At 37.8% G+C, this 24,389-nt stretch overlaps 1 protein-coding gene across 1 annotated transcript in view; it reads right to left on the reverse strand.

The window, feature by feature from the left end:
* The window catches only part of ADGRL2 (adhesion G protein-coupled receptor L2), an 869,983-nt gene that overhangs the window by 248,185 nt on the left and 597,409 nt on the right, over positions 1 to 24,389 (reverse strand). Inside the window, exon 4 of the mRNA XM_044001737.1 lies at positions 20,696 to 20,737. The gene's annotated coding sequence lies outside the window, so the exon portion shown is untranslated. The remainder of the gene's footprint in view (positions 1 to 20,695; positions 20,738 to 24,389) is intronic.

A 24,389-nucleotide genomic window follows, 5' to 3' on the forward strand; every position in this document is an offset into this window, starting at 1 on the left:
TCCTGTCTTGTATATTGTTTTCCTGGTTTTGTTTACTTCACTCTACATCAGTTAACTTAAGTCTTCCCATGTTTCTCTGAATTCTTCAGTCATCATTTCTAATGGCTTTGTGGTTGCCTTTTATAACCTATTTGTAAGACTTTCCATTTTAAACTATATTAAATTATCTTACCAGATTCATCCCATTTTAGCCTATCTTGATCATTTTGGACCCCAATTTTCTCATCCATTGAATCAGTTATCCCTTCAAGCTTCATATCTTCTCCAAACTTAATAAACATGACATCAACTACAAACATGTTTAATAAAATAAAGAAAATGAAATTCATACAAAACTCTAATAGAGACCTTACTCCAATTTGATAGCAATTGATTAACTATTTGGACAGCTTAGTGGCACAGTGGGTAGAGCTCTATACCTGAAGTTAGGAAGATCTGAATTCAATCCAGCCTCAGACACTTACCAGCTGTGTGACCCTGAGCAAATCACCAAATAGTTGCTTGCCTCAGTTTCCTCATCTGTAATAGCATCTATTTCCCAGGGTTGTTTTAAGATAAAATGTGAGGTGAATTTTATAAAGAACTTTGCAAATGTTGAGGCAGTCTATAAATACTAGCTATTATTATTCCTATTTTTATTTTTGCCCTTCGACCAATTTCTTCAACCATGTTCACATTTCATCATTTGAATATCATGAGAGACTTCATGAAATGTTTTGCTGAAATACAGGTATTCTATATTAGTGACATTTTCCTGATCTACTCAATTAGTTACCTTAACAATGCCAAGAGGAAAAGAGAAGATACCAAGAGGAAGTCCCTTAGCATGTTGAGCAGACCTACAGGGAGGATTTAATAGAGGACAAGGGCAGGGAAGGGTTCCATTCTGCATCACTGGAGGGAACACTCACATTGATGAGATCACAGATCCATCAGGGTATTGAAATGCCAGATCAATTTCCCCTCCCCCTGCTTCTTTGATCTTTCTCTTTCCACTAGTTTGTTCCCTCATTTATCATAAACAGACCCACATCCCCCCACCCTACAAAACCAAAACAAAACCTTCTTACGAATCTCCTCAAGCTACTGTCCCATCTCTTATCCTTCTTTCACTTTCCTCCACTTCCTCACCACCCACTATTCTCTATCCTTTTGCAATATTTCCATCTCCAACCTACTGAAGCAATGGTAACCAGGTAGTGACTTACTCATTACCACCTATTCTGTAGCATTTGACATTGTGAATCACAAAGACCTTAACTTTAGGGTAGACATCAGGGCCTCCATGAACTTGATTTGGGGGAAAAACCATTTATTGTCACTAATCTCTAAGTGAATTTAGCATTTCCTTTAATTAAAGGATATGAGCAACAACCCATAGTAGTATTAAGCTTCACCAGATTAACGGAGGAGTCCATGACACACACAAAAAAAGGATAAGCCTTCTTTTAGATCATGGCCTCATTTTGAATAATCTTTCCCTCAGCTTTAATGACACTGTATTCCTCTATACTCCCATTTCTCCCTTCTCTATTTGTCCCTTCTTCCTACCCCCTTAATGAAAGCATTCTCTTCCCTCCTCTCTCCCTTGATCATCTCATCCATTCATCCTTGCTAATGACTCCCAAATGACCCAAACTCTTTCCTGTGCTGCAGACCAACATTTTCTATTCCCTATTGGACATCAGTCTCCACCTGGATGCCCTGATGGCACATCAAATTTAACTTGTCCCAAATTGAATTTATATTTCCTACTACAGGAGGTCATGTAACCAATATTCTTCCAGTCACTCATATTCAAAACCTCAATGCCATCTTTGGTTTGGTTTGGTTTTGCTCCACCTCCCACACCTGCAACATTCAATTAGTTGTCAGATTCTGTCTATCCTATCTCCCCAATATTTTTTATATTTCTTCCCTCCATTTCATTCCTGCTACCACCCCTTAATTTAGTCCCTCATCTCCACTTGTCTACTGAGCTTTTGTGCTGGTGCTTGGGATATAAAACTAAAAATATGTTAATATGCTGTAAATATATCATTGCAAATAATTGTCAATTAGTAAATATTGTAAAATATGTGAACATTTTTTTCTGTCAATTAAGTACAGCATTCTGGATATAACTTAACTTTTCTTAGATAATTTAAGATTGATTTTGAAATACTTTGTGATCCTTAACATGAACATCAGCTCTATTAGAGAGGCAACATAGTGTGGTAGCAATAGTGATGGGCTTAGAATGAGAAAAACTAGATTGAAATTTCAGTGCTGACACTTATAGACTATGTAAATTAATATAAGTATTAAAATATTAACAACAATAATAACCACAACAAACTAACATTCATCTAGAGGGCTACAGTTTGTAAAGCATTTTACATCCTTGTTTAACAAATGTTAAACAGATGAGGAAACAAAGTCAGAGGTTACTTGTGTTCACATCTCTAGGAATTGTAGAAGTGTTATTTGAAGACATCATTTTCCTCACTCCAAGTTCAGCACTCTGCCCGCCAAACCATATGAGATTAGTTGTAACCTTTCTGAGCCTCAGTTTCCTCATCTGTAAAATGAGAATAACCCCACGTGCACTACCCATCTCACAAGGAAATTGTAAGGTCAGTGCTATGTCCTTATAGGGCTATGTGAATGCATACAATTAATATCAAGTCTCAGTATAGGATATAATAAATAAAGGTAAGTAAGTAAGTAGAGAAGGTATAAAAGAGCCAATTGAATAATAATACTTTAGATTTCTATAGTGTTCAAGAACCATCAGAGAACTTTCACATAGAATTTTAGAGCTGCACAGTGACTTTGACACCATCTTCTCCAACCCCTTCATTTTACAAAAGAGGAAATTGTTGCCTAGAGAGGTTAAATGACTGGCCTAAGCCTGGCAGATTAATATGGCCCCTTTGGGCTCCTAGGAACCAAGAAGCAAAGCTGTCTTCTCCCTTTCCTCACCATTCTTTTCCTATATTCTGGACCCAGGGGCTTTATAAAAGGGGAGAAGTCTCTGGGCCCAAAGGGAAAGGAATCAGTCTAACCACTTTGGTTTCCACTAACTTAGGGAATTGGGGCATTAAGATTAAAATTTTAAATATGGTTGCTATGAAAGACAGAGTCAGAATTGATAAACTCCTATCTCTCATGCCCTCCCCCAAATCTTTCAAGAAGGGCCTGGGCCACTTTAAGAAATCCATCCCTCCTCCCAATGCTGGTTTTTTTTTCTCCCTTTATACTATGAATAAAATAAAAGCCCATCTATTGAATCAACTGGCTGTGGTGGGATTGAATCAGCAACAAGGAACAAATCCTAACTCCTCATTTGCAATGAATCATGTGTTTGATTGAATGAACAGGCAGAACCAATGAGGGTCCTTCCTGATTCATAGAAACTGACTAGAAGTGCCTCATGGGTGATTAGACAATGAAATGTTATTCTTGGAACTTTCAAGTGTGGCGGGTGGGGCTCAAGTCTCATTCTTAACCTCATCCCATTAGCAGGGTGGCCAGGCATCTCTTCCCTAATGCCTTAGTAACCAAGGAGAGCAAACAAGAGAACTTCCACTTAGGTCGCCATGTTGCTTGCTTCAGTGCACTTCCTTTCTGAATTTCTTAGCTCACCTATGGGGAAATACATGATGTAACAAATACTAGATCAGCTTCATACCACCTAATACTCCTATGTTCTAGCTCAAAGCCTCTTAAATTTGGAGGTTTATGGGGTCACATAACTGAATGTGGGGGTCACAAAAAATTTGGCAACAGAAAAAGGTTATGTATACCTATTTTATAAACCTATCTAGCCAAGGTTGCATGAAAATTTCTCAGGTGAAAAGGGGTAGAGAGTAGAAAAAGTTTAAGAAGCCCTGTTCTAGCTCACCAAGGGGACCACACATGCAAGGGGTCAAGCTTGTTGAAAGAAATACATCAACAAAACAAGTGCCCATAAACTTCTAAAAAAGCTAGTGTTAAAAACACTTAGTTAAATAAACAATTAAGGAACCCTGATATTGAGGAAAACAAACAAAAATAAACATCTATAGACAAACCCTTTTGAACCAAGTAACTAAAGCTTTTTCAGGAATAGCAGCTATTGGTGAATGGGTCTGGTCATTGGCTTTTAATGTAAGAACAATCTGTTTTATTTAAATCACAACAAAAGTTATTTCCAATGGTATTAAAAAAAAAACCTCAACAACCTTGTTCTGGTGCAACATTTGGTTTTAGTCAATTACCTTTAATAATATTTATATTTAGTCAGGAATAATTAATTTTTTCCCTTTAAATGTGTGACTTTAAATGGTTTGTCATATCCTTTAGAATGACTTCTAATTAGTATTCAGAAGGGGGAAAACTTTCCCTGGGAAATACATCTCTAAGTTTATAAAATATGCCTCCAAAATATGAGTTCTTTGCCTTTTTTTGACATAGAACCCTTTGGCAGTCTGATTAAACCAATGGACTCCTCAGAATGATGTTTTTAAATGTGTAAAATAACATTTATGGGACCACAAAGGAAACCAAAGGTCAGTAAAAGTTAATATGTATATTTTTCCCATCCAGATTCACAGAGCCCACCACCACCCTGAAATCTATCCACAGACCCCAACTTAAAAATCTCCTTCTCTAGAAAAATATTCATTTATTAATTCGTTTTTATGTGGCTTTGTACTATAATCATGGACTCTGGTGAAATCTCACTGCCTTTTCCTCTTGTAAAGGAAAAAATATAAAGTATAAACTAGAACATATACCACTGCTAAAGTTCTCAGATGAATCCTCATCTTGGCATGGAGGCAACCACAGGATCATCATCATAATAATATAGTTAGCACTAACATAATGTTTCAAAGTCTGCTAAACCCTTTATATACATTTAGTGTCATCTCATTTAATCTTCACAAAAAAACTGTCAGGTAGATGCTATTATCATTCTCATTTTACAGATGGGGTAACTGAGGCTGACAGGTGTTAAATGGCTTGCCCCAGGTCACATATCTAGGTTAATGTGTGGGGCAAGATTTGAACTTGGGTCTTCCTGACTTGAGGTGCAGCATTCTATGTACCATGCCGCCTCTCTACCTTGTCTTGTTGGTTGAGGGAAAGCTGTGGCTTCAAGTATGGGGGCCCATGGATACCTGCATTAAAGATGAGTCTAACCAAAGTAGGGAAGGTTCAGTTATCAATCAACAAGCGTTTAAGTACCAGGTACTGTGCGAGATACAGAAACAACAACAAAACTGGTCCCTGCCCTTGAAGAGCTTACATTCTCTCAAGAGGGGATATAGCACTCACATATAGCAGAAGGTACAAATCATATAAAAAGTAATTATAATGTAATTTGGATTAGCTGAGAAGATGGGAAAAGGCCTCATGGACAAGTGGGTCCCAGGGCTTGAAAAGTCAGAGAGAGACAGAGATAAGGACAAGGAGATGTACAAAGTCACAGTTAGGAGATGGAGTGTCCCATGTGAGGAACCCCAAGAAGACCAGTTTGGGCAGGAATGTGAGTGAAGGGAACTAATGTACTTAGAATAAGTCTGGAAAAGCAGATTGGATCCAGGTTGTCAAAGGCTTTACACATCAAAGAGAGGAGGTTGTATTTGATCCCAGAGGAAATTAAGAAGCCACTGGACCTTACTGAGCAAAGGAGTGACATAAGCAGACCCCTGACTTAGGAATATCACTTTTGCAGCTATGTGGAGGATGGATTGGCTTATTACCAATTTGGCCCAGCATGAGGAATTGTTTGGATTTGGCAAGTTTTGAAGGGCATCAGAGTTCATCGGTGGAAGAAGTAGCTGGTAACTATAATGAACAAAATACATGTGAGAACTGAGAGAAAAGTAGGGGAAGAGATGAGGAGAGAAAGACAGAGACAGAGACAATGAGAATGAATAAGAGAGAATGAGAGAGAGAGATAATGAGAGAGAGAGAGAGAGAGAGAGAGAGAGAGAGAGAGAGAGAGAGAGAGAGAGGGGGCTTTGAGGTAGCAGACACTTGGGTTTTAATCCTGCCTTTGGACTTATCAGTTATGTGACCACAGGCAAGTCATTTAACCTTTCTGAGTCTCAGTTTCCTTATCAGTAAACTTTGGATAATAACATCTATTGAGCACACATCTCACAGGATTGTTGTGAGGATCAAATTATATATAATATATGTGAACTGCTTTGCAAACCTTCAGGTGCTGTATAAATGTCACTTACTCCTCTTACATACACAGAGGAAGTTTGTAACTAACTTGACCTTGTTGGTTTATTTGCAGTATTTTTGAGCACAAAGCCAACAGCGTGTTACCTTATTAAAGAAATGCCCCCTCAAATTTTTTTTTAAAAAAGAAAAAAATGCCCCCAATCAACATTATATATAAAGTGTTAAAAAGTTGTATCCTTAACAAAGGCAGATTTCATTTAGTGACTACAGGAAAAAAAAAACCAAACCCTCCATTTTAAAGTAAATCACTACAGCAAAATAATTGTCACGTATAACCTAGAAACTTGTTAGAGTATATAACAAGAATCACCAAAGCAAAGGATGGTATTTATAGATGGGAAGGACCATGGAGATCATCTGGTCCCATTATTTCTTCTCACTAATGAGGAAACTGAGGCCCACAAAGCTTAGATATAACTTGTTCAAGGTCACAGACATTCCTAATGGTGATTTTTTTTTTTTATTCTCATCTGTTATCAAGCAAAACTATTCGGAATAGAAAAAACATAATTAAGCTCCTACAAATGCATATTAGGATGTATATTTCTTAATAAAAAAAAGCCCTTTCTCATTCTTGCTCCCTCTCTTCCCAGATTAAAGTGAAAGTGATGTGACAGATGACTCAGATAAATTAGACTTTTATCTGATTAATTTAGGTTAATTAACTTACTCTGGGTCTATCCAGCAATGTTCAAATCTATTTTCCTATAACCCTTTCAATTCTGCCAGAACACATACTTTACATTGTGAAACTGGCTTTCATGGTATTTAATAAGCATTTCATAAGCAAGGCCATACCCGGACTCCAATCATTTGCTCTCAACTCTTGCTAAAAATAAGCAATTTTGTGTAGTCAAGACTTTGGCAAACACCATCTGAAATCACTTTGCCCTATAATAGCTTTTTGAAATACCACCTCCCCTGAAGTACTTGACACTTCCTTTAAAGAAGTCATAGACTTTTATTTATGAAGAATATATATTGCAACAAAAGTTCAGCCCCTCCTAGCTAATTAGTCCTGTTACCTTAAAAAAAAAAAATAAAGTCTGGCAAATTCCCATTCCCCCCACCAAGTAGAAAGAAGGGTAAATTCACTTGACCAAGAAAAAAGGCAGAAGCCTGACATGCGGTACATTCAACTTTCCCAAAAGAATGAACAGGGAATTCTTTAAAAGCCCCAGTATTTTTATTAGTTTAAAGCTAACCATTTTTTTGGAGTGTGTACTCTTTATACATTATGGCATTCATAGAAAATAACTTCTATCATTGAATTAATTCTATCAATTTTGAATGAAATTCTGGGATGCTCTAAATATTTTTATATTTAAATATTGTATGCATTTATATTTATTATCTATAAATTTATCTACTTATATTTTAATATGTTTATATACTTAAATATATAGGGTCTCTATCCTGATCCACACACACAAACACATACACACATATGTGGGTGGATAAGTATCTGGGAGGTAGAGAAACATCGTGTCATAGTGGAAAGCTGTCTAGGAAGGCCTGGGTTCCACCTCTGAAACATATTACTCAGTACTCAAAAGCAAACCACTAATATTCCATATAAGTAACAGACAAGGTGCTGACCTTTGATGATAGAGAAAGTTTCTTCACCCAGGAGTTTCTTAAGCTATTAAAATCACAAATTTAGTCCCCATCCCAATCTGTGATTTAAAAACAAACAAAAGAACAAAAAAATAAAAAATAAAATGATCTCTTAGTTAAATTCAAATGGAAGCCTTTTGTCTTCCCATTTTAAAAATTGTCCTGGGGGGCAGCTAGGTGGCGCAGTTGATAAAGCACTGGCCTTGGATTCAGGAGGACCTGAGTTCAAATCCAGCCTCAGACACTTGACACTGGCTGTGTGACCCTGGGCAAGTCACTTAACCCTCATTGCCCCACAAAACAAAAAACAAAAACAAAAAACAAAAACAAAATTGTCCTGGGGGTAGCTAGGTGGCACAGTGGATAAAGCACTGGCCCTGGATTCAGGAGGACCTGAGTTCAAATCCAGCCTCAGACACTTGACACTTACTAGCTGTGTGACCCTGGGCAAGTCACTTAACCCTCTTTGCTCTGCAAAAAACAAAAACGAACCAAACAAAAAAAACTGTCCTAGAGAGTAGTTGCCATTTAACATCACAGGCTCTCAGAGCTAGGGTCTAGCTTCTCCGACTTCTGAGGGAGATGCCACACTCCCAGCAATGGTTGGAAAAGTCCTCCCTCTTCACCTCGGACTAGTAAGATCCTTCTCTTCATTTAAGATGAAACCTACTGACACCCCTGGAGTACAGGACACTTCCTTTAAAGAAGGTGCAGCCTTTCATTTTTGAAAAATATAGATTGTAGCAAAAGTTCTGCCTCTCCTTGCTAATTAGTCACTTTACCTTAAGAAAAAATAGTCAGTGTATTCCCTCCTCTTTCCACCATTTCTTCATTTAAGATGAAACCTGTGTGATCTTTTACGTGAAGCCTTTCCTGATTCCCCCCCAACTATCAGTGCCCTGCTTCCAAGATGATATTGCATTTTTATTTGTATTTCTTCTCCTTATATAACTTCTGTATATACTTGTATCTGTCCTTGTGCTCTTCTCTATCAGTTTGCAAGTTTTTGTGAGTAGAAATTGCTTAATTTTTTTTTGTATTTGTGTCCCAAGTAGCTGGAATATAACCAGGCACATAGCAGGTGCTTCATAAATACCCATTGATTGATTGATTGATCAATTAGGCAGAAATATGAACTTTAGAGGAAGATGAGTAAATACACTGGAAAACAAGAAGAGCTACTAGGACTTAGGGAAGCCTCGGAGAATACTTAAACTTTGGTGGTAGGAGGAGAATGAGGAACAGGAGAGGGAGACAAAGAAGCTTTCAGATTTGCATGTCCGAGAGGCATCAAGGGATCCAGGAGAGAGCAGAGTCACAGAAACCAATGAAGAAGGGAGAACCAAGAAGAAAGTTAATAGACAAGGATATTCAATGATTTAGAAAGACCAAGGAGATGAGAGATGATGAAAATGCTCTTGTATTTTACCCCCAAACCCTGCCCCTATACTTGCATGTTAATTCTCTCCCCCTCCCCACCTCTTCCCCCAATCATTCCTCTCTTCCCTGTTTCCCCAGGTCATCACCTCTGCTTTCTCCTCACTTTCTGTCTTTCTACATCACTGTCCTTTAATTAGCAGGTTTGACTCGACACTATCCTTGAACCTTCAATCCTTGTTCCCTAGTCCAATGACTGCTCTTCCATTTCCAGACCTCCATCTTGGATTACACCCTCTATCCAACCTCTCTGGACCCTACTCAGATGCTAACTGGGCCCACTAGAAATTGATGCTGTGCAATCTCACCTGGGCCCACACTGCTGCCTGACTCTTCCCTGAAGGACTCTATCAAACCACCAATAACAAGCTTTCTCTTCTGAAGCCACTTACACCAGCACCTCCCCTTCCCTCTCAGGCACAGAGTCACCTATTCTACCAAAACTCCACAGTTCATATCACCTCAGTGTCATCAGCCATCTGTTCTTTCTTTGCTCCAGTCCTGGAGGATCAATTGGACCTTCTCATCATTGTCACCCCACCCCAACCCCCACCTTTGCATCCTTGACCTAATCCTCTTCTATCCCCTCCAGAGTCTTGCTTCTTGGATCATTCTCTCTAATTTTTTTTTTTTTGCAGGGCAATGGGGGTTAAGTGACTTGCCCAGGGTCACACAGCTAGTATCAAGTGTCTGAGGCCAAATTTGAACTCAGGCCCTCCTGAATCCAGGGCCAGTGCTCTATCCATTGCACCACCTAGCTGCCCCTCTCTCTCTAATTTTCAACCTCCTTTTATCCAACCAGCTGCTACTCTGCTGTTTACAAATATATATCAATCCTTTCTATTTGCCCTCAACCACTCAGGGACAGGTCCTTATCACTACTTGCCTTGACTATGAAACTAACTTCTTAATTAGTCAGTCCCCTATTTCCCAGTTTCTCTCCTCTACAACCCATCCTCAACACAGGTACTAAATTTATGTTCTACACCACAGGGTTGAACATGTCCTTCTGCTAAGAACTTTTCATAGCTCCCCATTGCCTTTAGGATAAAATGCAAACCACTCTGTCATTTAAAGAGCTTTCCACACTGGCTTCAGCCTATCTTTCCAGGCTGATGACATATTACTTCCTGTCATGCAAACTGGCACTATTCTCTTATCATTTCCCACCTCCATGCTTCCCTGGCCCAGGTCCAACTCTCAGATCCCCTGCTCAAATGTCACCTCTTTCTAAAGTTCTTTCCCAATCCCCCCTTCCTTAGTCTCACCTCCAAATCACTGGGTGTTGAGGTAGCAAAGTGGATAGAATGCAAGTCAATAAGACCTGAGATGGAACCCTGCTTTTGACATGGCCACCTCTGTAGTCCCAGGGCAAGACTCTTAAGCTTTCTCAGCCTCAGTTTCTTCATCTGTAAAATGGGGATGACCATAACACCTACCCTTCAGGATTGTTGTGAGGATCAAATGAGAATATAGGTAAAGTACAGCACTTTAAAAATCTTAAAGTGCGATATACATTTTAGTGATAAGTATTTATTTTGTATATATTGTGATTTTATTTATCTTTATATATGACATATTCCCCTAATAGGATATAAAAGCCTTAAAAATAACTGATTGGGGGCAGCTAGGTGGCACAGTGGATAAAGCACTGGCCCGGGATTCAGGAGTACCTGAGTTCAAATCTGGCCTCAGACACTTGACAGTAGCTGTGTGACCCTGGGCAAGTCACTTAACCCTCATTGTCCCACCCAAAAAAAAAAAATAAATAACCAAAAAATAAAATAAAATAAAGAACTGATTGACCTAATTTATATCCCTAGTGTCTGAAACACTTTTTTTTTTTTTAAAGCATGACAGTGGACTGATTTAATTGAGAAAATAATTTCACTTCAGTATTATGGAAAGAAGCTAACCCTGCAGTTGGCAGGGAAGAATTAGAAGGATCAAAAGGAGGCTTTTTCTAGAAGTTTATCCATGAAGGTTTTGTATTATAGAATCAGCACTTCATGGTGCTTCTCAGGAAGGATCTTTTGGGCATAATTAAGGAGAAAAAGTTAATATAGCCACCCAGTGCTTGTAAAAATGACTGTTGGACAAGTAGGGGAGAAAGGGACATCGGGGGTGGGAAAGGGAAGCTAGAAACTATTTCTTGGATTTTTCTGTCTTTTACAAGAGGGTGAGAAAAGCCTAAATGTTCAGGAATGACTATTGAGAGATACCTGCAATATGTGCAAAAGCAGTGTAGACTTTCCATCCAACATCCATTCAAATCGCACCATTCCAATAAGTATTTGATATCCTTAGAATATTATGGACCCTTTTTCAAAATGATATCCAAATGTAAACATATTGTACTCTGCAAAGAATATTAGATTCTGCCTCTGTATGAAATTACCACTAAGATTTTTTTTCCATAATTTTATCTTTCTCTACAATTCTACTTGCTAGCTTTAGCCTACAAGCAAATTTGCCTTTTCCTTGTCGTTTTCATCTGAAATGTTTTCATAGAATGTTTGATCCTTCAAGGCCTAGCTCGGATACCACTTCCTACATGAAAGTCTCCTCTGCATCTCCCACTTGTTAGTATTCTCTCAGAAAGACCTGAGTTCAAATTTAGACTTGGGCACTTAACTATCTGTGTAACTCTGGATAAGTCACTTAATCTCTACCTTCTCAGATCCCTTATCTGTAAAATGAGCATATTAATAGCACTTACTTCCCAGGGTTCCAGGGTTGTTTTGAAAATCCTATTAGATAATATATGTAAAGTGCTTAGCAGAGTATTTGATACATAGTAGGTACTTCATAAATGCACATCCCCTTCCCCTTATTTAAATGATTTTTATTGTTTTAACTAATTTTCCTTATCTGTAAAATGGGAATAATAATTGTGAGGATCACATGAGATGATAATATAAAGCATTAGCATAGTGTCTGGCAAGTAGTAAATGCTATGTAAATGTTACCTAATGTTGTTGTTGTTAAATGGGTTAAGATCAGACTAATTAAGATATGTAAAGCATTTTGCAAATCTTAAAAGCACTGTATAAATGTTAGTTATCACCGTCATCATCATGCCAGTATATGGTACAGTGGATAGAGTGCTGGGCCTGGAGTCAGGAAGATCTGAGTTCAAATAAAGTTTCAGACACTGTGACTCTGGGCAAATTAAGTAATCCCAGCCTGCCTCAGTTTCCTCTTCTATAAAATGGGGGTAATAATAGTACCTGTCTCAGAGTTGTTGGGAGGATCAAATGAGATAATATCTGGAAAGCACTTAACATTGTGCTTAGCACCTATTAGGTGCTTTAAAAACGTTTGTTCCCTTCCTCCATCATCATTATTATTACTATTATTTCCTATACATTTTACATTCATTTATCTCTGTAGGTGTTATCTCCCCCAAGCCCCACATCATGTTGGTAGAACATTAGCTTCTTTGGGGCAGGAGCAATTTTGTCTTCGTATCTTTAGCTCCCAACAGAGTACCTAGCACATAGTAGGAGTTTCATAAACATTAATTGAATAGAATCTTTTAAAAACTCTAGTTAATGTCCTTTATAGTATTTTTGTTTTTACTCAGCTATATTATTCTAAGTTGAATACCAAGAGTGTCATACTTCAAAATCCTAACAGCAGAAGAGATCTTTATGTTTGACCAGAATCTAAATTAAAAGTTAAAAGGTGATTTCCTTTCCATCACTGTTGACCACTCCTGACTCAACTTCATTTGAACAAATGAAGAAAACAAGTGTCTTGACCTTTTGAGCTAGGTAATACATTTCAGTCTCAAATCAGTGATGTCTTTTTGTTTAATCATTGTGATTTGCATAGTTGAATCTTGAACACATGGTTAGAAATAGTTACAGAAGCCAACTTGGCACCATGCCCAGTGATGTTAGGATGCTAGACAAAATGGGTCAGCCACTCATCGAGAAAGCCATCCTGTCCCTAACAAAGCAATGACTACACGAGATAACTCATTCAACAAACTACTGGAAAAGCAGGAACTTTTCTGTTATCAGGATAATCTAGTGGTGATAATCAGTGTGCTGCGTGAACTCCCTCTTGTAAAAAGCCCATCAATTGTTTTTGCTAATTAAGATGAATATTATTCCTGTGAAATGAACCAAAAAGTTGTATGAAACCCCAAGTCCCCAAAGAGATCTATAATCTACAAGAATAATTGCATGGAGTTTTAATTGAAGGAAAAATAGAGGACTCTGTTTATCTTTTCTTTTCTTTTTTTTTTTAAGGGAACAGTAATCACTCTGCTATATTATTAACCATTCTTTTACATGACTGTCATTTGACCTAAAAACTGACATGCAGTAGATGGAAAACATTTATGGAATTAAATTTTAAAAGTAAATGACAAAATGGTCTATGGGTTTAGTGAAATTCTGTACATAATTTTTGTCATTAATTTGTTAAAGTAACAAATCATTTATTAACATATACAGGAAAAAAGATTTTTTTTTGATTGAAGGCTAGATGTTGTGACTATTCATAGTAATGTGCATTTAATCTTTATTCATTAAGCACAGCCAGAGTTGGGAATGAGCAGGGGAGTCTATTCTGTTAAAGCGTAGATTAATTACACTGAGTGATTTGCTTTTCTTCAGACTTCTAGCATTTTATCACTATTCTTTGAGAAAATTTAACGATGGGGAGGACAGTCACCATTTAAAAGTTTGATTTGAATGGAGTCCATACTTTCAACAAACATTCTTGAAGTTCCTACTATGTGTCAAACTCTGGCCTACAAAGACTGGGAAAAAAAAAACTGTCCGTGAACCCAAGAACCTTGAGGTGCACTGGGGAGAAGTCTATGGCATGCACAGAAATAAAGCAATATGAAACAAATACAAAAGAAGAGTGAGGGGGGCAGGGAGAGGGAGACAGAGACAGAGACAGAGACAGAGACAGAGAAAGAGAGAGAGAGAGAGAGAGAGAGAGAGAGAGAGAGAGAGAGAAAGAGAGAGAGAGAGAGAGAGAGAAAAGAGAGAGAGAGAGAGAGAGAGAGAGAGAGAGAGAGAGAGAGAGAGAGAGAGAGAGAGATCAGGAGGTGGTACCTGAACAAAGCTATGGATTCTTCAAAAGAGAGGTGAGAGAGGAGCAAATGTCAGATTTGGAGATAATTATACAAAAGCAGTAGACTGCTATTTTTTGGACAACAGCTCATGAGGAGATCATTTGATTGGAAGAACAACATCATATCAGCCCAGAAAGACAGGAACCAGATCATGAAGGGCTTTTGTAGAGCCAGGACTGAGGACTTGGTGTCTTACGTTAGGGGCAATAGAGACCCATTGATGGATGTATGTGAACAATGACATTTGGATACTCTGACATTTGAATTGAGGTCACACTGCATTGTAGAATCCTTCCCTCTCCCAGGTTGTCAAAGTTTCCATACCAGAAAGGAATAAAATGTCTACTCATGGAAAATAGGCAATAAGTAATCTGATCATTTTCTCAAAACCTGCATTAGCTAGCTGACAAGACTGGTGTGAAGTGCAAACTTCACTCTGTAAACCTCAAAGTACTCTATTTGAGAATGATATGGGGCAGCTAGGTGGCACAGTGGACAAAGCACCGGCCCTGGATTCAGGAGGACCTGAGTTCAAATCTGGCCTCAGACACTTGACACTTACTAGCTGTGTGACCCTGGGCAAGTCACTTAACCCCCATTGCCCCGCAAAAAAAAAAAAAAGAAAAAAAAAGAGAATGATATGGGAACTATTATTATTTAATCTATTCAGAAATGATCATGATAGGGGCAAATGATCATAGCAGACCCCTTAAGTCTGAAACTATTCTCTCCAGGGATTGAGGTGAAATTGTCCCTGCACTTTGGGATAAAGTGTTTATACTCTAGTTCTGGGCTGGGCTTAACTCAGGTTGGTCCCTTGGTAGTTTCTATTTGGTTTTGGAATGAAATGAGACACTAGTAGGTCACTCAACAGTTAAGAAAAGGAGATTTACTTAGCCAGTACAGGAGAAGGCTATTCAATAAGGATATGTATTGAAGACAATTGACTCAGCTGAATAAAGTTCCCTTTCCTGCCCTGCCTATCATAGTTCACCAGGTAAGTGTCAGAGAGAACCTAGAGCTGCTTGTGCCAGTTCTGTAATCAGACAACACCAAGAGATATCAACAGCTTGAGCCTTTAGTCCCCTGAACCAATCAAGTGGTAAGGATGATTTCATCCTTTTGTGTGTTGCCTACCCCCAGTAGATGATAAACTCCTTGAGGGCAGGGACTGTTTTTTTTTTTTAATCAATCATATCCCCAGCACTTAGTACAGTGTCCAGCACATAGTAGGTGCTTAATAAATGGTTATTGGATTGGATAACTTTTAAGGAAAAACTAACATGCAGACAGGGCTCCTACCACATTGTTCTCTTGTCCCATGTTCTCAGTAAATAATCCTTTGAAAAAGCCAACTGAAATTCATTGGCTAAATGATACTGGAGTATGAATCACATTAAAGAGAGAGTTGAAATGGAGGCTGAAGCTGACAACATTAGTGGAGTATCCTGTAAGCCCTCTGAACTATGATAGAGGAGATACAGCCTAGCCAATATACCTCTGAGAACCTGACTAGTGTACTAGGGTGCCTGTGGGTTGGGAGAGTAAGCCCAGTGGTTATAAGAACAGTCCTAAAATTTTATGGTAGAGTGTGGAAAGAGCCTCAGATTTGGAGTCAGAGGACCCTAGTTCAAAGACCAGTCTGCCAATTAGTACCTAGGTAACCCTGGGCAAATCATGTAGCTTTGATGGACTTATTTCTCCATTTATAAAATAAGGGAGTTGGAAGAGTTGGCCTCTGGGATACATACCAGGTCTAAATCTAGGATTCTATGATTTTATGTCTGTTTACTTCCAAAGCCTGAGGTTGACTGGCGATTAGAAAATGTAAGCAAGGAAACGATGAATTAAAGACACACAATTCTCAGACCACTCAAATTCAATTCAACACCTGTTTGATAAAACAATTAAACACCTGTTTGATTAAAAAAACCCCACTATGCTGGGCACGAGTAGCTGAAAAGTTGAATGGGGCACAAACCTTGCTTTCCAAAAGCTCACCAACTAGCAGGGACAAAGAGGTGCCCACTTATAACCAGGATATAAAAAATGTGATAAGGGCAGTGGAGAGGAACAGGCAAAATGTCTGAAAAATGTGAGGTCACAAATATAGATCTGGAAGGAATCTCAGAGGTCACCTGGTTCAATTCTCTCATTCTACAGATTAGAAAACTGGGACCCAGGATGGGCAAGTGATTTACCCAAAGTCACACAGTGAGGAAGTATCAGTGGTGGATTTGAACCAAGGCCCACAGGCTCCAGTCAGTGCTGTTTCTACTGTCTCCTGATGCTTCCCAAAGACAGGAGATATGTCTTTTATTCCAAGTGCTTTCCTAGCCAAGGACTAACTGAACCTAGCCTTGCTAAGCTGTTGAAATCAGATGAGATCAGGTTCAGACTAAGCAATTAGAGGACAGGTCAAAAGGCAGGGGCCTGGAAGTATAAACCTACTATAGTTGTGTCCTTTGAAAGAGAAAAGGTGGACTAAGGGTGAATCATTATATTCCATGAAGGCAGGAGGAATAATTTTTTATTTTTCTTTGTAAAAAGATGGCTTTGTGCATAGTGTGCCCTCAAATATACTTAATGAATTAGATGAATTTGTGCATGTAAATAGGACCATAGTGTACAAATGGACAAAAATCTACAGAGTAACCCCCATATTTATTTATTCTACATGTTCTGTTCCATACAAGTGAAATTTCAAAATAATTGAAATGCACATTTTTCTAATTTTATTTTTATGAAAAGATCACTAAAATACATTACCACTATAATAGGAGGGGGAAAAAACACAAAAAGGAAGCTGAACTGAGTAATTGTAATAATCACTTTGGGCCCAGGAGAACTCTTCTTTCAGAAGAGAGGTGGGGATCTAAAGGGGAATAATGTTGCATACTCTGTCAGACACAGTCACCTTGCTGAATATTTACATTTAACCTCTTTTCTTTGTTACAAGTCTAGAAGTATGATGAGGGGTATTAAACTTTAGGGAGGCATGTTTCCTCATCTGTTTTCCAAGTCTCAGATTGTCAAGGGTTTGTTGTTGGATTTTTTTTTGTTTCATTTTTTAACAATTTCTGCCTCCTGCATTCTAGAGGCAGGATGGTACAGAGGAAAGAGCAGCAAATTAGAATTAGAGGACCCAGGTTCAAATTCTACCTTTACCACTTACTATCTGTGAGACTCTGGACAAGTCATTTCATGTATCTGAGTCTCCATTTTCTCATCTGCAAAATGACAAGTAAGAACTGGATGACATCTAAAGTCCCTTCCAGCCCTAAATGTATAATCTTAAAATCCCTCGATATCCCCTGTCATTTCTTTGTATTGACAGTTTACCTGACACCAGAAATATTCTTCTTTCTTTTCCTACTTTTAATCTGCTGCTTTCTATTCTGCTGTGGACCACAGAAATAGAAAACCAATCCTGTTAGAATTGTATGTCAAGTAAAAATAAATAGGCCCCAAGGTAAGAGTTGAAGGGATCACCCATGAGAAAAGTCTATGGACTTTATGACATCAGTTTTGACTGTTCCAAGGCCTCTGGGGTTTCCCTCCTTGGCTATGTTATGGGTAGTTAAGTTTGCTAGATAATTAGCCAATGAATAAGTGAAGTATTTGGCCCTCATGCTAAATTCTGATTATTAACAAATTGCTTGTAAGCCAAGTTCTCTAAGAGAACCTTGTAACAAGTAGAGTAGTATAAAAGTGGAATTGGCTTTCTTGGGAGGTAGTGGGTTTCTCTTCATTGGAGGTCTCACGAACAGAAGCTGGTTGACCAATTGCCCGCTTTGTTATGGGGTGGGGTGGTTAGTGCTATGCAGTCATTTTCCATTCTGGGCATACATACAGTTTGTGCTGGAGTTTTTATTTAGTGGTCTTAGTTGGTAGTCCAATCCAGTTTCCCTCCCAAACCAGGCCATATGGGGATGAATTCACCCTCCTTGGAGGTCTTTGAGCAGAAGCTGAAGAACCACTTCAGGAAAGCTAGGTGGCACAGTGGATAGAGAGCACTGTCCCTGAGTTGGGAGGATCTGAGTTCAAATCTCATCTCAGACCCTCACTAGCTGTGTGACCCTGGGCAAGTCACTTAACTCCAATTGCCTTAAAACATTTGGGGCCATCTCCAGTCGTCCTGATATATATCTTGCCACTAGACCCAGATGGCTCTGAAGGAGAGAAGTTGATGACCTTGCACAGCCATCCCTCCCTTAAATCCAATTCACAAGTCATGATATTACACTGATGTCATGTGACCACTTGTCGGGTTTATTATAATGGGGACTCCTTTCAGATAAAGGTTCAACTGAATAGCTACTGAAGTCCCTTCCAAGTTCTGTCATTCTTTGATCCATTCCAACACTAATATTTTGGGTTGTGATCATCTTTTTTAATTAAAATCACTTTTAAAACCCAATTTATTCTGAAGATTTGGGCAAAGTTAAGATACAATTTGGTATCAGCATCCCTTTGGGTTTTCTGGCTACATTTTGTTTCTTTTCACCCTAGACCCTAAAAGAGTTCTTGACATCAGTGCTTCTGGGATGTCTATTTGCTGGCAGGGAAGGAAAAATACCCTGTAGAGTTCACCAAAGGGTTTAAAAAAAAAAACAACTATTACCCACTGGCTTGATCTACTTGTTGAAAGAATGAGTTCAAAACAGATTCACCTGCAGGTTTTGACCTTCTCTTCTAGGTTTTTTTTTCTTTCTTTGTTTAAAAAGAAAAAAAGAAAAAGTCCTCTAAAGACAAGTCCCTCACCTTATGCACTAGAAACCAAAGCACTGCCTCAAAACCTTATTGTAATTAATATGTATATATATACATACATACACACACACACACATATTATCTATGTGATTTTCCAACAGGTTTTCTTGAATTCTAGAAACACTTCTGTTTTGTACTACAGAAACAAATATGACAGTCAGCTTTACACTCATTTTAGAAATCCATTGTTTTATGCATGTATATACTGGAACTCAGAGTGATCTTTGAAAAAGGGATGATGGGCTCTTTCTGGGATGGACTGCAAGGTCTTTCAACTGTGACAGACGCTACAAAGTAAGAATTCTTTAGATCTGGATTTGGTGCTAAATCTTTCTTTTTTTCCCAGGAAAAAAGGCTCAAGGACAGACTTGTGATTTCACTGGTATAGTGAAATCCTGGGTGAAGGCACCCAATGAGTCTTAGAGATGACTATGTGTCTTCTAGAGCCCTTAGAAGTTAACTATGTGACTTGTCAAAGGTTACATGGTTTATTTCAGAAGCAAGATCTAAATGTTTTCCTAGCTCTTCTTACAGTGAGCTAGTACCTCCCAGGAAGTCTGTCTGTCTCTGTGTGTGTATACACACACACACACACACACACACACACACAGAAAATTACTATTATTTCAATAGAATAGAGATAGATGTGCGTTTATATCTGTAGAGAGATATACACACAAATCTATCTATACTATTGTAATAGTAGCTCTGGTTATTGATTGATTCATTTCAAAATGAATTTTTATGAAGCCATTATTATTTGTTTTGCAGGGAAAAGACCAAAGCATTGCTCAGCAAACATCCCTTCATAACTACACATTCAAAGGATTGAAGTGTAGCTTGCTGAGACATATAATTTTACAATGACCTTTCTCTATCCAACATGATGAATTTTTATTTTTATTTGATTGTAAAGATGTTATGATCAAGACTAAAAATAAATATTGCCTTTTTCGGTCATAAAAAAATACCTAGAAAGATGACTAAAACTATGTTTTTAAATAAAAATTTCATAGAAGCTAGTTTGTTCAGAAGTTATGATACATGCTTTTGGAAAAGAAACAATTTGAAATTCACAGATGCGGCAGAGCCCCTGTCAAACATAAATACGTATCAATTTTTTTTTATACAACAGTAAAAATTCCATAGGATTCTTACTTTTACTCCCCTACTCAACAGTATGTACCAAAGATACACTTCCCCCCACCTCTAACTCAAAGAATGTAAACCATATTTATGTGTATGTCTGTGGATGTATTAAAATAAATTATGCTAGAAACACAATGTGAAACACCCCAGGTTCAACTATAATCCAACAGGGAAAGCAAGTCCTCATGCTCCTTTTGAAGGAATCAGACCATTTTGTAAAAATTTTTGGCTTGCTTACAGGTCTTGAATACAGTATTCATATGTTTATGTATGTATGAGACACCTTATAATTATCAGGCTGTTCAATTCATTTAGTTGTTGTTGTTGTTGTTTTTAAAGTACCAATTCACTCTCTCCTTTGTGTTCAGTACTATCAAATATAGAAAGAACCTTACTTACCATTCCAGGAAAGATGAAATTTATCACTGTGCCACAAATACCCTGGAAAGCAAAGAAAATGTTATTAGTTATTATACCTTCATCCACAGGGATCCCACCTGCCATACACAATGCATCAGCAGCAAAACAAAAATGAAACAAATCTATTGTAGAAAACACAAATCAGGATTTTAATGTAGACTAGAGCACATGTTCCAGACATTGGGACAGTAGGCACCCTAGTATTTCTTGCCCTAGAGATCTGATAGGGACATTTTATCTAGCTAAGATCTTCAACTGCAGATTAAGCAAGAATTTCAAAGGGTGCTTTTGAAAACAGGAAGAGAAAATAATTTTCTTGGAAATCAGGCATAGGATTAATGGAATATTTTTGGGTAAATTTATATAGCTATAGGGACTGGTCTTGTGATTTCTTTAGTAAAGAGAACTCCCAGGTGAAAGAATTTCTGATCCATACCTTCTCTGAAATATGCAGCTTTAGAGAGCTGTCCAAGGCTGATGGGTTAATGACTTGCCCAGGGTCACAGAGCAAGTGCATGTCAAAATCGGGGCTTGAACTGAGGTCTATCCCAGCTTTGAGGCCAGCTCTCTCTCTACCATACGATGCTACCTCTCTTTTAAATCTGTACAATTCTTCCAGTTTAGGGAGAATTTGCCAGGGAAACAGAAGCTACAGTGGTTGTTAGTTGTGGAATATTTTAGGATTCTCCATATCTTCACGATGTCAGCACTAGACAATCCATGGTAAAGTTAAATATGTTGCTTTATACAAAACCTACACCAAGAAGTCAATAGCCAAGCTGAGAAGCAAATATAAGTGTGGTGACTTCTCCTTTTCTAGTCTAACAATAGAATAAGATTCTTCATTTTGTGTTAAGTAGTGAAGATGCAGTGCCTCTCACTCCACATTTCTGAAGTCTGGAAAGAAATTTTAAATGACTTGAAAAATTTTTAACGAGTTAGAATTATGGAAAAATTAAAAGAAATCTATCTTAAAAGGTGTCTAGATATTATTCAAGTAACAGTGTCCCCTGAAAAGCCTTCTCAGTTCATTTGTACTTCGATGTTAAAAATAAAACATATTAACTAGTGGACAGGCAGCACGTGTTAGTGAAGAGAAAGCTGGTCTCAGAGCTGCAAAAAGGTGGGTTCAAGTCCCAACTCTGACACATAGAATCTATGTACATTAGCACAGGACTTTAACTTTTCAAAGGGCTATAAATTTCAGAGAAGTGGTATTAGAAGCTTTCTTTTTGGAGGTTCTTTATACTAATGAAATCACCAGTCCAGTCCCATATATTTGTATCAGAACTAGAATTTCATCCTCAGAGGGAACAAGATCTGGGTTCAAATCCTGTTTCTGACTAGCTGGGTGAATGTTCAGCCTCATCGAGCCTCAAGAATCTCTTCAGAGCTCTGTATTAAGTCCTCTATTGATTATTATATTCCTCATGACAAAGGGAAGAAGTTCCCATGGTGGGAAAACCGCAGTTCTATGGGGTATTAACTTAATAGAGAAGTAAATATTTTACTTGTAATATTATTCATCTCAAAGGGAAATACTTTAAGAAATAGTTTTGGAAATGATGCAAATGGGAAGAGGTACTGGCTCTGTGATCAGAACAATGCCTCTGAACATTACTACCAATGTGAGTTGAGCAAGTTACATAATCTGTCTGGACCTCAGTTTCCTCAACTGTAAAATGATGGGTTGAATTTGGGGCCCTTTCCAGCTGTAAATCTTTGATCCTATAGAGGGAGGGAGATGGTGTAGTTGATGGAGTGCTTGACCTGGAATCAGGAAGACCTGTGTTCAAATTCTGCCCCAGACACTTATTAGTTATGTGACCCTGGGTCAGTCTCTTGAGATTTTTTTCACCCTCAGTGTACTCATACATAATGGAGCTAGTCATAGCTCCTATTTCACAGGGTTCTTGTGGGAATAAAATGAAAGAACATGTATAAAGTGCTTTGTAAACTTTACAATATATAAATGCCAACTATTATTGTTATCCTGTGAAACAATTTAAAAAATTTGATGGAAAAAGCCTTGCATTTATTGATGGAAAGAATCGTCATAGAAAGAATACAACTTCCAAAAACTAAAGCATGCTTAAGGGCCAAACTATAATAATAAGTTTGATAAAGTTGGCAACATCATGTGTGCACCTAGGGATTGAATTAAGGGTTCAGCTATGTATTGGTGTTATCTTACTTGGTTATCTGTGTAAAAAAAATTAACAATAATTATATCCATTCTGTGTATTTCAGTAGATAACAATTAGTACTTAAATGGTAATTCTCAGAAGTCTTTAATTCACAGGATTATAGGGTCATATATTTAGAGCAAGAATGAACCTTTAAAGCCATTTAATAGAACCCTCTTATATCATAGATGAGTACACTGAATTGTGGAAGAATAAAAATAATTTGCCCATAGTCAAGTAGGTAGTCAGAGATAGAGTCACTTTTGAACCCAGATCCTCTGATTCAAACGTAGTTTTCTTTACTGTACTGCTTACACCAAATCCATTACAGAATGGAAAAACTTTACAATTAGAATAACTCCTCACTTATATTTCATCTGGAGCACAAATAGGTTACTTCGAAACTTTTAGATTAAAATTTATGTTTTAATGGAAAACTTTTAGCGGTCATAGTTTCTTCCAAAAATCAATTTTATTTTATTTTTTACACTATGATAGTTCCCAAGCATTAGAAGCATTAAAAAGTACCTTTGATACCAGAGTACACATTTTAACATTATAGTTCCTGAATCGATAGACAAAATCAAAATATTTTTAATCACTAGTTCCTGAAGAGGGCAGCACGTTCTAGATATTATTGAATTCTAAGCTCAAATGTGACAATTTAGACTTTACTATAATTTTAGTTAACAAGAAGTTAAAACACACATACACACAGAGTGACATAAACGCTGGATATTTTTTGGTAGTCAACAGTTCCCATGATACAGTGAACAACCCAAAGGTTTAGGCAGCTGCAGACCAAGGTCAAGATTTTATTGAATTATTAGGCAATAACATTCAAATTAGTCACCTGGAGCAATGTATTTGGAAAGGGAACAACAACATACAGGTATGGATCTTTTCCTTGAGAAATGTGTTTTATCTTTAACATCATAGATAAGTTTTCCTATTGGCTGTCAAATTACTAAAAGGGTTAGATTTAATTATCTCTCTTCTTACATGTTTCTTCTCAATCGCTATGGTAACATTCAGTTGCCTCAGCAGCCATGCACAATTTAATCAGATATTCCCTCCCCATTCCAGCATCCACTATAGTAGTCAAGTTTACACCTCAGCCCTGAGGGATTTGATAACGCATGTGGTCCACACCTAACCACACAAACCCTTCTAGGGAGGTTGGCCATTAAATAATGGATAAGGTATGATGATAAGCCTATATTCTCTTGGATCTCTTCTCTTTCATTTCTTCTTATTCATTTTCTTTTCTCATTCCCTTTTTGTGAGGTTTCAACCTATTCAAGAACTCCATCATCAGCATGTCCCTGAACAGGTCATCTGGTTTCTACTGAAGGTCTGGTGACTATAGGAAATACAACAATCAACCTTAAAATTTAACTGGGGTCTTAGCCCTTCCTAATAGGTCTGTTTCATTATTTGCTTTCTATTGGGGAATTTTTTTTTTTAAATTAACACATCAAACTTTT

This window comes from Dromiciops gliroides, chromosome 4 (assembly GCF_019393635.1).
Source record: "Dromiciops gliroides isolate mDroGli1 chromosome 4, mDroGli1.pri, whole genome shotgun sequence".
Taxonomy (NCBI): Eukaryota; Metazoa; Chordata; class Mammalia; order Microbiotheria; family Microbiotheriidae; genus Dromiciops; species Dromiciops gliroides.